This window comes from Stegostoma tigrinum, chromosome 30 (genome assembly GCF_030684315.1).
Source record: "Stegostoma tigrinum isolate sSteTig4 chromosome 30, sSteTig4.hap1, whole genome shotgun sequence".
NCBI lineage: Eukaryota > Metazoa > Chordata > Chondrichthyes > Orectolobiformes > Stegostomatidae > Stegostoma > Stegostoma tigrinum.
This window is the reverse complement of record NC_081383.1, coordinates 24,790,336-24,803,546: the sequence shown is the minus strand read 5'-3', so window position 1 is coordinate 24,803,546 and position 13,211 is coordinate 24,790,336. Positions and strand designations below refer to the sequence as shown.

General features: G+C 40.9%; 1 protein-coding gene across 1 annotated transcript in view; it reads right to left on the bottom strand.

Annotated features, from left to right (window-relative positions):
* Nucleotides 1–766, bottom strand: part of adamts10 (ADAM metallopeptidase with thrombospondin type 1 motif, 10) — a 171,252-nt gene extending 170,486 nt beyond the window's left edge. Inside the window, exon 1 of the mRNA XM_048559937.1 lies at nt 700–766. The gene's annotated coding sequence lies outside the window, so the exon portion shown is untranslated. The remainder of the gene's footprint in view (nt 1–699) is intronic.
* Nucleotides 767–13,211: the final 12,445 nt, after the last annotated feature.

The following is a 13,211-nucleotide window of genomic DNA, read 5'->3' as shown; positions in this document are numbered from 1 at the left end:
CTTTCAATAGTCACATCAATGTTCTGGTTATTTTCAACATATATTGAAGAATTACCTTCCAGGTCTACATGTCTAGAGTTAAATTGTGTGAATAGCTCATTGGGGATATTTCAGTAGTAGTTTCATGTTATAATATATAAAATTTAAAACAAAACCTCTTCGACCTATTCCCAGACAGGACTATGAAGCGTTTGGCACAAGTCAAACGTGACCCAGACTACCTGGCTTTCTGCCACTGAAGTGCTTGCCGGTTGCCTGAATGCATTTGCAGAATTACAAAAAAAGTGAATACTGGTCTATTTAGTTTTTTTTACTCTTTTTTCAACAGCTAACGAGCTCCGATTGACTTTGAGAATTCATGAAAAGGGCTATTGTAGCACAATGCTGGCCCTAGCCTAGGTACAAACAGCAGGACAGGCAGATGTGCCGCAAACCTCCATTCTTAAAAGGCACCTGAATTCCAACGGTGAAAGTGAAGAGTGTTAATTCTCTATTCATCTGACAGCCTCTCACTTTCATAGAAAGAAAGTAACGAAAGGCGAGTTTGGAAAAAAAATACAATTTAGTTAAGTGTTGACACGCCAACTTTCAGAGAAATAGCAAGTTACCTTTTGCAAACTGCAGTTATGAACTGATACTGTAATATTCTGACATGAATAAATATTAAGAGATTTAATTGGATCGCACGACACACTCCACCTTTCTGGCGTCTCTTGTTTCTTCCAGTCCAAGTATTTGTTTGAAGCTTCTCTTCAGGTTTGTCAAGTTTCAGACGTTTGAACTGCTCTCACCGCTAGCCCACACACTGAAGGTTTAGCAGAGACTCGCTCCCATAGCACACACCAGCTGAAGCAGTGATGGAGGGGTCCGCCTAGTGTGGAAACCGTTCGTTCACATCCTTAATCCCTGACAACTTCTTTAAATCAACCACATTTAACGTCATGACGTCATGAGACCAACACATTAAAAAAAACCTTCACTTTTTATCCCATTTGCAGATGACACATCCACTGGGTAACAGTTTGCGAATTACTTCAATGTCATTCTTAGCCTACACCCTTTCACTGAGGGATACCTGACATGAGCAGGTTTCAGGAAATCTCAGCATGTCCCTTCACAGCCAATGAAGAAAGCGTGGCCGAGGGAACCGACTGCGGGAGCTGTGACCAGGCTCCTTTTGGAGGCTCGGGTTCAAGCCCCACCTGCTCCACCCATTTGGAATGTAATATCTGTGATCAGGTCGATTAGGTGAAAATTGTAGATGTGGCCACCGATATGCACGCATCAGGATTCCCAAACGAGCAACACAGAGCGTGACTTGATAATCCGATTTAGCTACCTTACTTAAGGAACAGTTCACAGCCCACTTTTGCCTCCCCTGGGATTTTGCATATGCATGGAGAGCAACAAATGGAATCGATTAGTAACGCTAATGGAAGCCCGTATTTTCCAGTTTCATGAGGCTATGTCAGGAGTTGCCCGTTGATTATACCTTTGATAAATAATATTCTGAATTAAGAATGAGCATATATTTATGTGTTTATTCATTGTGTCCTGCAGTTCTGCTGTGAACAATTCTTAAAGAACCCCTGATTAATCCGTTATAATAAACATGCTTGCTCAATTAAAATCATTCAATGTTTGCCATTTTAAGTTACAATGTTGACGTCTGTTATTTGTTGTTTTCCTGTAGTGCCTGTAGATGGTGACCTGATAAAACTGCTGATCAATAATTCTGTAATAGCACCACATACTACTGTGTCATCCAAGATAATAAAATGTGAGGCTGGATGAACACAGCAGGCCAAGCAGCATCTCAGGAGCACAAAAGCTGACGTTTCGGGCCTAGACCCTTCACCAGAGAGAGGGATGGGGAGAGGGAACTGGAATAAATAGGGAGAGAGGGGGAGGCGGACCGAAGATGGAGAGTAAAGAAGATAGGTGGAGAGAGTATAGGTGGGGACGTAGGGAGGGGATAGGTCAGTCCAGGGAAGACGGACAGGTCAAGGAGGTGGGATGAGGTTAGTAGGTAGATGGGGGTGCGGCTTGGGGTGGGAGGAAGGGATGGGTGAGAGGAAGAACAGGTTAGGGAGGCAGAGACAGGTTGGACTGGTTTTGGGATGCAGTGGGTGGGGGGGAAGAGCTGGGCTGGTTGTGTGGTGCAGTGGGGGGAGGGGACGAACTGGGCTGGTTTTGGGATGCAGTAGGGGAAGGGGAGATTTTGAAACTGGTGAAGTCCACATTGATACCATATGGCTGCAGGGTTCCCAGGCGGAATATGAGTTGCTGTTCCTGCAACCTTCGGGTGGCATCATTGTGGCAGTTCAGGAGGCCCATGATGGACATGTCATCTAAAGAATGAGAGGGGGAGTGGAAATGGTTTGCGACTGGGAGGTGCAGTTGTTTGTTGCGAACTGAGCGGACGTGTTCTGCAAAGTGGTCCCCAAGCCTCCACTTGGTTTCCCCAATGTAGAGGAAGCCACATCGGGTACAGTGGATGCAGTATACCACATTGGCAGATGTGCAGGTGAACATCTGCTTAATGTGGAATGTCATCTTGGGGCCTGGGATAGGGGTGAGGGAGGAGGTGTGGGGACAAGTGTAGCATTTCCTGCGGTTGCAGGGGAAGGTGCCGGGTGTGGTGTGGTTGGAGGGCAGTGTGGAGTGAACAAGGGAGTCATGGAGAGAGTGGTCTCTCCGGAAAGCAGACAAGGGTGGGGATGGAAAAATGTCTTGGGTGGTGGGGTTGGATTGTAAATGGCGGAAGTGTCGGAGGATGATGCGTTGTATCCGGAGGTTGGTGGGGTGGTGTGTGAGAACGAAGGGGATCCTCTTTGGGCGGTTGTGGCGGGAGCGGGGTGTGAGGGATGTGTTGCGGGAAATACGGGAGACGCGGTCAAGGACGTTCTCGATCACTGTGGGGGGAAAGTTGCGGTCCTTAAAGAAGTTGGACATCTGGGATGTGCGGGAGTGGAATGTCTTATCGTGGGAGTGTGTCATCACCGTTTGATTTACCTATGCTTCCTCTGCCACTGTTCTCAATAACTGAAATTGCTAATCTCCAAAGTATAATGTTGATCAAAATTAGAAATTCTCATCGTTCACTGTAACAAGATTTCAGTGTATAACTTGTGTCATTTAATGCTTTCCTTCAAATCTCAGCCATTCCCAAATAATGGATTTTTTTTGCATCAGAGAAGAATTGAGGAACTTTTTGTAAAAGTTGAGCCTGTACAGTTTGCAGATCTCCCTGTTTGCACAATAAGTTGCTGAGCAGAGAAAAGACGTGAACTGTTTCATTCCAAAAGCATTTCACCCCAAAAAAACAAACTAGGGCTTGGATTTTCAATGGTTTATATTAGTTGAAACTTACCACTCAAATATTAATAACTGCACCTATTCTATTGTGAACTGCCCATTTAGGCTATCTTTGATAGTATTTACAGTTGTTTTGTTAGAATAGAACATTAATAATGACTTGTGTTCTGATCCCATCTGATGTTATTACTTGACAAGTCAGATCCCAGACTGAAATGTGACTAGATGGATCATATGTTGTTAATAGTTAACATGGTGGTCATTCATTGATACACAAGAACAAAATGTTGCAGATTTGATTTCAACAATGAAATGGACATTTATTACACAAATAAAATGAAGATAAAACAGAATAAATGAAACTATTTACATAAGACACAAGTTAAACTATTTTGAACATAGTGAAATACAATATTCTATTTATCCCAACACTATCAATTTATTGCACTCAAATATTAGAGATGATTCCCCATCAGACGCATTGATTTGATGTACTCCTTCCAATTACCAGCATTAAAGCTTGATAGCGACATCCTTGATTATTTATACAACTGAGGTTAGATTTTCCCAGCTCCAAATAACCCTTTCAGGATTCTGACCAAACACTTCTTGTCTGGCCTATCAAACTAAAAACCTTTATACTGAAGAAACATATTTCCTAACTGTTCTGGACTAAATCCTTTCTCCAGTAGAAATTATTTCTTGCAACCAACTTCAATAAGGATTTATGTGATCTGACCAAGAACTTTCAAGGATATGGAAGTTTCCCTTAAGTAAAAGAAGGAAAACAATTCCCAATGCTTCTAAGCAGAACACATGCTGATGGTTTTCCAAATTTACTCTGTTTGATTATAAAACTGTCACAATGCAAGCAATTCTGTGCATCATTTCAGGGACTTCGCCTATCATACTGGTTTTAAACAAATTAAGGTTCAGGAAATAATGACAAGTTAATCATTACACCCCTTATTACACACAGACCAAAACCCACAAGCCACTAGTTCAAAATCAAAAATCTAAAATAAGTTATATTACTAGATATATATTCCACATCACATTACTAGTATTAACGGCTTGATATTCGGTATACAATGAGTTGCATTGCAACCATATTTTACTTAAGTCAATGGACACAACGTCACTCAGTCTCCTTCATATATTTTCTTATTAAAGCATCTGGTAAAACATTTTCTTTTCCAGGTACATAAATGATTTTCCAATTATACAGTTGGAGAATCAAGTTCCTCTGACATAATGATAAGTTGTTGCCTTAAACATTTTCCAAAAAAATCAAAAGATTGTCATCCATATAAATCGCAGTTTCTTCCATGCTGTTGGCTATATATCTGTACCTGACCCAATGTCTCCTTCTCAAATGTTGAATATTCTTGCTGACATATGTTTAATTCCCTTTGAAAAATAACTGACACACCATTCAATGCTCTTCTTGTCAAATAGCTGCCCCCACACACCAATGTCACTGGCATTAACAGCTAAAACTACCATGGCTAAAAACAATGTGGTTGTCAACCTTATTTTCAGGTTTTCAAAGTTACTCTGACGTTCATGCATCCATTCAAATTTTCTGCCTTCCTTCAATTGTCCAATGACAGTGCTAAAGTTCAAGATAAGTTTGCAATAAAGTACACAATGAAAAATTTCACACTTTGTCCTAGGAAAATCCAAAATAGATTTTACCTTCACTTCACTATGTGCTATTTGACATTGTCTCATACAGTAGCCCAAATAAATCACTTTTGCTTTGGCAAATTCAATTTGAACCAGGCCTATAACCAAATTGGCTTTTTGTATATAATCAGACAGCTCACTCAAACGGTATACATGTTCTCCCCAGGTTTGGCTAAAACCTAAAAGAATTATTGGTATATGCTGGTGAATTTTCTGTTGTAAATGGCATGACTTTGCATTAATAGAGTCCACCCAGTCTTAAAACAGTATTTATTTGTCTCTATCAGTGTCATGTATGTCCAATTTGTTCAATGAGGTACTCAAAATCATGGATCGTGTATGAGTCTGCTTTTATTACCATGTTGCCATTGTGATAATTAATACAGAATTTTGAACGCTTGAGTATCATCATGAAAGGAGTGGACCAATTAATGTGATTCAGTGCAATAATGTCATTGTTCATTACGGACATAATCTCTTCCCTCACTTGAGATAATCTGTCTGGATTGAGTCCATAAGGATGTTGTTTTGCAGCCAATACAGCTCCTATATTAATATAATAAACTGCAAAAAAATCCCAGTTTATCCACACAAATAAATTGATGCTTCTGTAATTCCTTCATAAGTCACTTTGATAGTTTTTACAATGATTAAACATGATCCTATGTCATCCTTTAAGCAGTTCCCTATTGTCCAATATGATTGCTGTAGGGTCACAATTTGAATTTTCAGTTTCTGATTCCTCCTCTGATTGTTCTGATATTTCTATTTCACTCTCTACTTTTTTTCACTACTCGTAAGTACACTTTTTGCCTGATCATCATCCCTGTCATCATATTTCTTTAACATGTCAACATTCCATACTCACTGATTCTTTCTCCTGTCTGGAGTACCCACTATAGAATCTAAATCATCGGGATTTCTTTTTATTTGATTAGAGGTGGCAAGCCTTGCTTTAACGGGTTCCCCACAGACAGGTAACAACACTAATTCCTTGTGTCTGGCAAAAAAAATTTTGGACTTTGGCCTATTTATTATCTCTGTTTTTCATGTTTGTTGAGCACCCTACAAATACTTTTTAGCCAGCTCACAGTCAGTCAGTTTCTCTCTGAAGTTTGAAATATTGGCTCAAATCATAATCTTTGAACATTGCATTTAGCAATCTTTCTTTAATTAATTCAATTTAAATTATTCTCTCACCTCTTGGTCAGATTTTGGGTCAAAAGGAATAAAACCAGTGGACTAATCCAGAACATTGAATAAATTCAAGGAGGTAGATGGACTTTTGATGAATAATGGGTTAAAGGTTTATGGGGAGCACAAGTTCCATCTGAGTATTGTAATGAAATTTTACAAGTGTCTCATGAAATTCCAATGGCAGGTCACAGGTATTAGTAAAACAGACTGAAATATTAAAAAAAAAGTTTTATTGGTCAGGATTGGATAAAGATGTGTGTGGTAATGGGGAAACCTAACCCTCAATTAAAACTCTAATTCCAATACCAGCTTTTGAAGAACCATTTAGCAGGAACTTAGTCGACGGTGTAGGACCTTACCTAAAGCCAAGAAAGATAATCAGTATATTTTAATGATTATGGATGTTTTCACAAGATTTCCTGAAGTAGTGAAACTAAAAGCAGTCAGTAAAAATGGAATTCTCTTCTTACTGTCGTTAGGACGTTTTGGCAATAAACTCCAATCACAGTCTTCAAAGTTTGATGCCATTTTTCCAATGCCCCTTGAGACTGAGGGTGATGTACAAAGATGTAAATTGTTTTATCTCTAAACTAGTCATTATTTCTTTGAATGTTTGAAGCTTAAAATTTGAACTATGGTTTATTGCATTTCTGTAGGTAATCCATATTTTGTAAACTAACTTTTCCACTACCATTTTTGCAGTAACTTTTCATAAAGTTTCACTACGTCAGGAAATCTTGTGAAAACATCCATAATCATTAAAATATACTGATTATCTTTCTTGGCTTTAGGTAAGGTCCGACACCATCGACTAAGTTCCTGCTAAGTGGTTCTTCAAAAGCTGGTATTGGAATTAGAGTTTTAATTGAGGGTTAGGTTTCCCCATTACCACACACATCTTTATCCAATCCTGACCAATAAAACATTTTAAAAAATATTTCAGTCTGTTTTACTAATACCTGTGACCTGCCATTGGAATTTCATGAGACACTTGTAAAATTTCATTACAATGCTCCCATAAACCTTTAACCCATTATTCATTAAAAGTCCATCTACCTCCTTGAATTTATTCAATGTTCTGACATACACTGCACTCTGGGGTAGTGAATTACACAGAATTACAACCCTTAGAGAGAAGTAATTTCTCCTCATCTGCTTTAAATCTACCACCTCCTTGCCTTAAACTATGACTTCCCCTTCTAGAAGTTAATATTCTTGAACCTGCCAGACCACTTCCCACAGTAAAATCAATTTCTCCATAGGAATTAGTTTCCCTACTCCAACTATTCCAAGTCATTCCTTCATGCAGCTCTGCATAATGAAACTGGTTTGTAATCTCCATGTACACCTCCAATTAATACTTTCTTTTTAATGAACCCTCTGGAAGATGAATTATATCATCACCTATCTTCAGTGACTGACCTGCTCTAAGGAGTCTCAATATCTTTATTGCGTTACTTTCTAGTTATGAAGTATAAGAGAATACCTGGCTTTTGAGGCAAACTATTCAGAACCTCCAGCAGTCTGATTGTCCTTTTCGATGTTTGAAAATAAAATTCATCATGACTGGCCTGAGCCATCTCTCCCTCCTTAGTACATTCGAAGTAAACATGTTCTAGAACATAGAACATAGAACATAGAACAGTACAGCACAGAACAGGCCCTTCAGCCCACGATGTTGTGCCGACCATTGATCCTCATGTATGCACCCTCAAATTTCTGTGACCATGTGCATGTCCAGCAGTCTCTTAAATGACCCCAATAAGCTTGCTTCCACAACTGCTGCTGGCAACGCATTCCATGCTCTCACAACTCTCTGTGTAAAGAACCCGCCTCTGCCATTCCCTCTATACTTTCCTCCAACCAGCTTAAAACTATGACCCCTCGTGCTAGCCATTTCTGCCCTGGGAAATAGTCTCTGGCTATCAACTCTATCTATGCCTCTCATTATCTTGTATACCTCAATTAGGTCCCCTCTCCTCCTCCTTTTCTCCAATGAAAAGAGACCGAGCTCAGTCAACCTCTCTTCATAAGATAAGCCCTCCAGTCCAGGCAGCGAACTGGTAAACCTCCTCTGAACCCTCTCCAAAGCATCCACATCTTTCCTATAATAGGGTGCCCAGAACTGGACGCAGTATTCCAAGTGCGGTCTAACCAAAGTTTTATAGAGCTGCAACAAGATCTCACGACTCTTAAACTCAATCCCCCTGTTAATGAAAGCCAAAACACCATATGCTTTCTTAACAACCCTGACCACTTGGGTGGCCATTTTAAGGGATCTATGTATCTGCACACCAAGATCCCTCTGTTCCTCCACACTGCCAAGAATCCTATCCTTAATCCTGTACTCAGCTTTCAAATTCGACCTTCCAAATGCATCACCTCACATTTATCCAGGTTGAACTCCATCTGCCACCTCTCAGCCCATCTCTGCATCCTGTCAATGTCCCGCTGCAGCCTACAACAGCCCTCTATACTGTCAACGACCCCTCCGACCTTTGTGTCATCTGCAAACTTGCTGACCCATCCTTCAATCCCCTCAATCCAAGTCATTAATAAAAATTGCAAACAGTAGAGGCCCAAGGACAGAGCCCTGTGGAACCCCACTCACCACTGACTTCCAGGCAGAAAATTTTCCTTCTACTACCACTCGCTGTCTTCTGTTGGCCAGCCAATTCTGTATCCAGGCAACTAAGTTCCCCTGTATCCCATTCCTCCTGACCTTCTGAATGAGCCTTCCATGGGGAACCTTATCAAATGCCTTACTGAAGTCCATATACACCACATCCACAGCTCGACCCTCATCAACTTTTCTAGTCACATCCTCAAAAAACTCGATAAGGTTTGTGAGGCATGACCTACCCCTCACAAAGCCATGTTGACTGTATTTGATCAAGCCATGCACTTCCAGATGGTCATAAATCCTATCCCTCAGAATCCTTTCTAACACCTTGCAGACGACAGACGTGAGACTTACTGGTCTATAACTGCCGGGGATTTCCCTATTTCCTTTCTTGAAGAGAGGAATTACATTTGCCTCTCTCCAGTCCTCAGGTACGACTCCAGTGGAGAGCGAGGATGCAAAGATCTTCGCAAGTGGCGAAGCAATTGCATTTCTCACTTCCCAAAGCAGCCGAGGACAAATCTGGTCCGGGCCTGGTGACTTGTCAATCTTAATGTTTGACAAAATTTTCAGCACATCAGCTTCCTCTATCTCTATCCATTCCAGCATGCACACCTGCTCTTCAAAGGTTTCATTCACTACAAAGTTCGTTTCTTTCGTAAAGACAGAAGCAAAAAACTCATTTAGGGCTTCCCCTACCTCCTCAGGCTCCACACACAAGTTCCCTATGCTATCCCTGATCGGCCCTACTCTTTCTTTGACCATTCTCTTATTCCTCACATAAGTGTAAAATGCCTTTGTGTTTTCCCTGATTCGTTCCGCCAAGCCTTTCTCGTGCCCCCTCCTGGCTCTCCTCAGGCCATTTTTGAGCTCCTTCCTTGCCTGCGTGTAATCCTCTCTAGCTGAACTTGACCCTAGCTTCCTCCACCTTATGTAAGCTACCTTCTTCCTTTTGACGAGAAGCTCCACCGCTCTCGTCATCCAAGGTTCCTTTATCTTACCCCTTCCTGCCTGTCTCAGAGGGACATATTTACTCATCACTCGCAACAACTGTTCCTTAAACAATCTCCACATGTCTATAGTTCCCTTACCATGGAACAATTGCTCCCAGTCCATCCTTCCTAACTCATGTCTAATCGCGTCATAGTTTCCACTTCCCCAATAAAATATCCTCCCATTTTGCCTAATCCTCTCCTTCTCCATAGCTATGTAGAATGTGAGGCAGTTATGGTCACTATCACCAAAATGCTCTCCCACCACAAGATCTGATACCTGCCCCGGCTCATTTCCGAGCACCAAGTCTAGAATGGCCTCTCCCCTCGTCGGCCTGTCAACGTACTGCGTTAGGAAACCCTCCTGAACACACCTTACAAAAACAGCTCCATTCAAATCTTCTGCTCGAAGGACGTTCCAATCAATATTAGGAAAGTTAAAGTCACCCATTACAACAACCCTACTGCGTCCACACTTTTCCAAAATCTGTCGACCTATGCTTTGTTCAATCTCCCTGCTGCTATTGGGGGGCCTGTAGTAAACCCCTAACAAGGTGACAACTCCCTTGCTGTTCCTAATTTCCACCCATACTGACTCAGTAGGCAGATCTTCCTCGACAATGGAAGCTTCTGTAGCTGTGATACCCTCTCTGATTAGTAGTGCTACACCCCCTCCTCTTTTTCCCCCCCTCCCTATTCTTTTTAAATGTTCTAAACCCTGGAACATCCAGCAACCATTCCTGCCCATGAGAAACCCATGTCTCTGTTATGGCCACAACATCATAGCACCAGGTACTGATCCATGCTCTAAGTTCATCACTTTTATTCCTGATACTCCTTGCATTAAACCAAACACACTTTAACCGATCCCTTGGTTCCTTCCCAGGAAAATCCTTCCCACTAGCTGGTCTACCTCTTGCTACTGCCTCACCTGCATCAACTCTCACCTCCTGTATACAGCTCAGGTTCCCACCCCCTTGCCATACTAGTTTAAACCCTCTCGAACTACTCGAGCAAACCTTCCACCCAGGACATTGGTCCCCTTCCAGTTCAGATGCAACCCGTCCTTCTTGTACAGGTCCCACCTTCCCCAGAAGGCATCCCAATTATCTACATATCTGAAGCCCTCCCTCCTACACCAGCTGCATAGCCACGTGTTAAGCTGCGCCCGCTCCCTGTTCCTCGCCTCGCTATCTCGTGGCACTGGTAGTAAACCAGAGAACACTACTCTGTTCATCCTGCTCTGCAGCTTCCATCCTAACTCCCTGAAATTACTTTTTATATCCTCAATCCTATTTCTAGCTATATCATTAGCGCCAATATGTAACACGATTTCTGGCTGTTCGCCCTCTCCTTTTAGAACCTTATACACCCGATTGGAGACGTCCCGGACCCTGGCACCAGGGAGGCAACATACCTTCCAGGAATCCCGATCCTGACCACAAAATCTCCTGTCAATTCCCCTAACTATCGAGTCCCCTACCACGAGTACTTTTCTATTCTGCCCCCTTCCCTTCTTTGCCACAGTGTCAGGCTCAGTGCCAGAGAACTGACTACTTTGTGCTACAGCTAAAGTTTAAATAACTATTTCCTTCGCCGGTGCTCCTTTTTCTGATGATTCTTTAGACATTTCAGCTACTGCAATTGGCCTCCCATTTAATTTCAGCAATTCCTTTGAAATGCCCAGACTTATTACAATGGAAGTATATTTATTTCTTTCTATTGCTTTTTGGTTCTAATCTTTCATTTTTTATCTTGACATTTTTCTACCTGTTCTCAAAAACCAATATCTCTACTTTCCACAGATTTCCTAAATTTCCTGTGAATTTCAATATAACCATTTCTTTGTCTGTAATTGTCTGTATGAGATAGAGTAGGTATCTGCCACATACCTGATGCCCTTCTAGATAAGTTCTCAATTTGGCAGGAATGTGTTTTCAGGATTCTTCCACATACATTCTCATTTTCTTTTTCTAGCTTGAGCGATCTAAAGCACTGATTTCAAAGCATTTCTTTCTGCCTTGCAAATTCCCCAATCATCTGATGAGGTTTCAAACTTCTGGTCCTAAAGTTTAATTGATAGCCTTCAGACACAAACTCTCCAAAACTTGATATTTGCCTTTGACAACTTCATACTCTGAAGTCCAAACACCTTTTAGCCTATTCATCTGCACAACTACCTTATTAATTGAAGTAAAATATCTTTTCACTAAATCCCTAGTAAATTTAGGCACTAAACATAAATTGTTAATCAAATCTATCATTGAAATCAGAATCATCTTCTTAACTATTGCCCCTTCTTCTTTCTTTACTATTTGACCAACTCACATTGTCCAAGTTCTTTCTTTGAAATTAATTTTTAAAAAATCCATCTGCCTCTGTTGGTCTTTTTCTCCCATTCCCTTTCAAATTCTCTTAACTATATGTCCCTTTCCATAACTCCCTCCTTTATTTTTCCGCATTTCCTTCTTTTTTAAATCTCTCCTCACTTGACATCTTTCTTTATTTTTCTTCAAACTCAAGTCTTTTTATTGTCTTTCTCTAAGCCAAGCATTTTATTTTAATGTCTAACTTTATCATAGCCAATTCTAGCTGTGAAACCACAATTTCATGGCTTCCCTTCTTCCAACAATAAACGTTACGTAATCACTTGAGGCATCTAATCTTTTTAATATCCGATTTTTTCTTCTACCTTCAATTCATCAGCTGGTTTTTCCTGGCCATGTTCGAGCCATTGCAAGTTTGTCCAAATGGCAGATGGAGGGAACAATACAGTCTTCCACTGTGAATGCTGTGCTCTCCATTTTTGAGGAAAGTATGAGGAATGGTGGTGAATATTGCAGCTGAGTTCTCAACCAAGGCAACATATTCAATTCCTTAATAATCTGGAATTAAAAAGAATATTAGAATCAATGTCAGTGACCTTGGAGCTACCAGATAGTTGTAAAATATGTGACAGTCTAATATCAATTTAGAAAGGCATTTTGCTGTTCATATTGGCCAATATGTTACTGCCAACTTTTGAAATGTGGTTGACTCTTAACTAGCTTCTGAACTGATCAAACAAGGTAATAATAGAGAGTGTAACTTGCCTTTAAAAGTGTTCACCTTCAAGGACTCATTGTGCTATGTGCATACAACATTGTGCGACACTAGCATGCATCCCCTGCTGGAAACTGAAATTGCAAAACGCATCAGTGAAAATTGCTAGAATGATCTCCCAATATTTGAAGATTGATCCAAAAAATTCACACTGGAGCAAGCAAGAAAATGAGGCATTGCAGATTTCAAAGCTAGCCTTGTAGCAGGTTTATGAAGACAAACCATTTTGAACTGTGACAGAAAACTAAGATTTCCCAATAATGTTGAATTGGGGGTTGTGGATAGCTGGG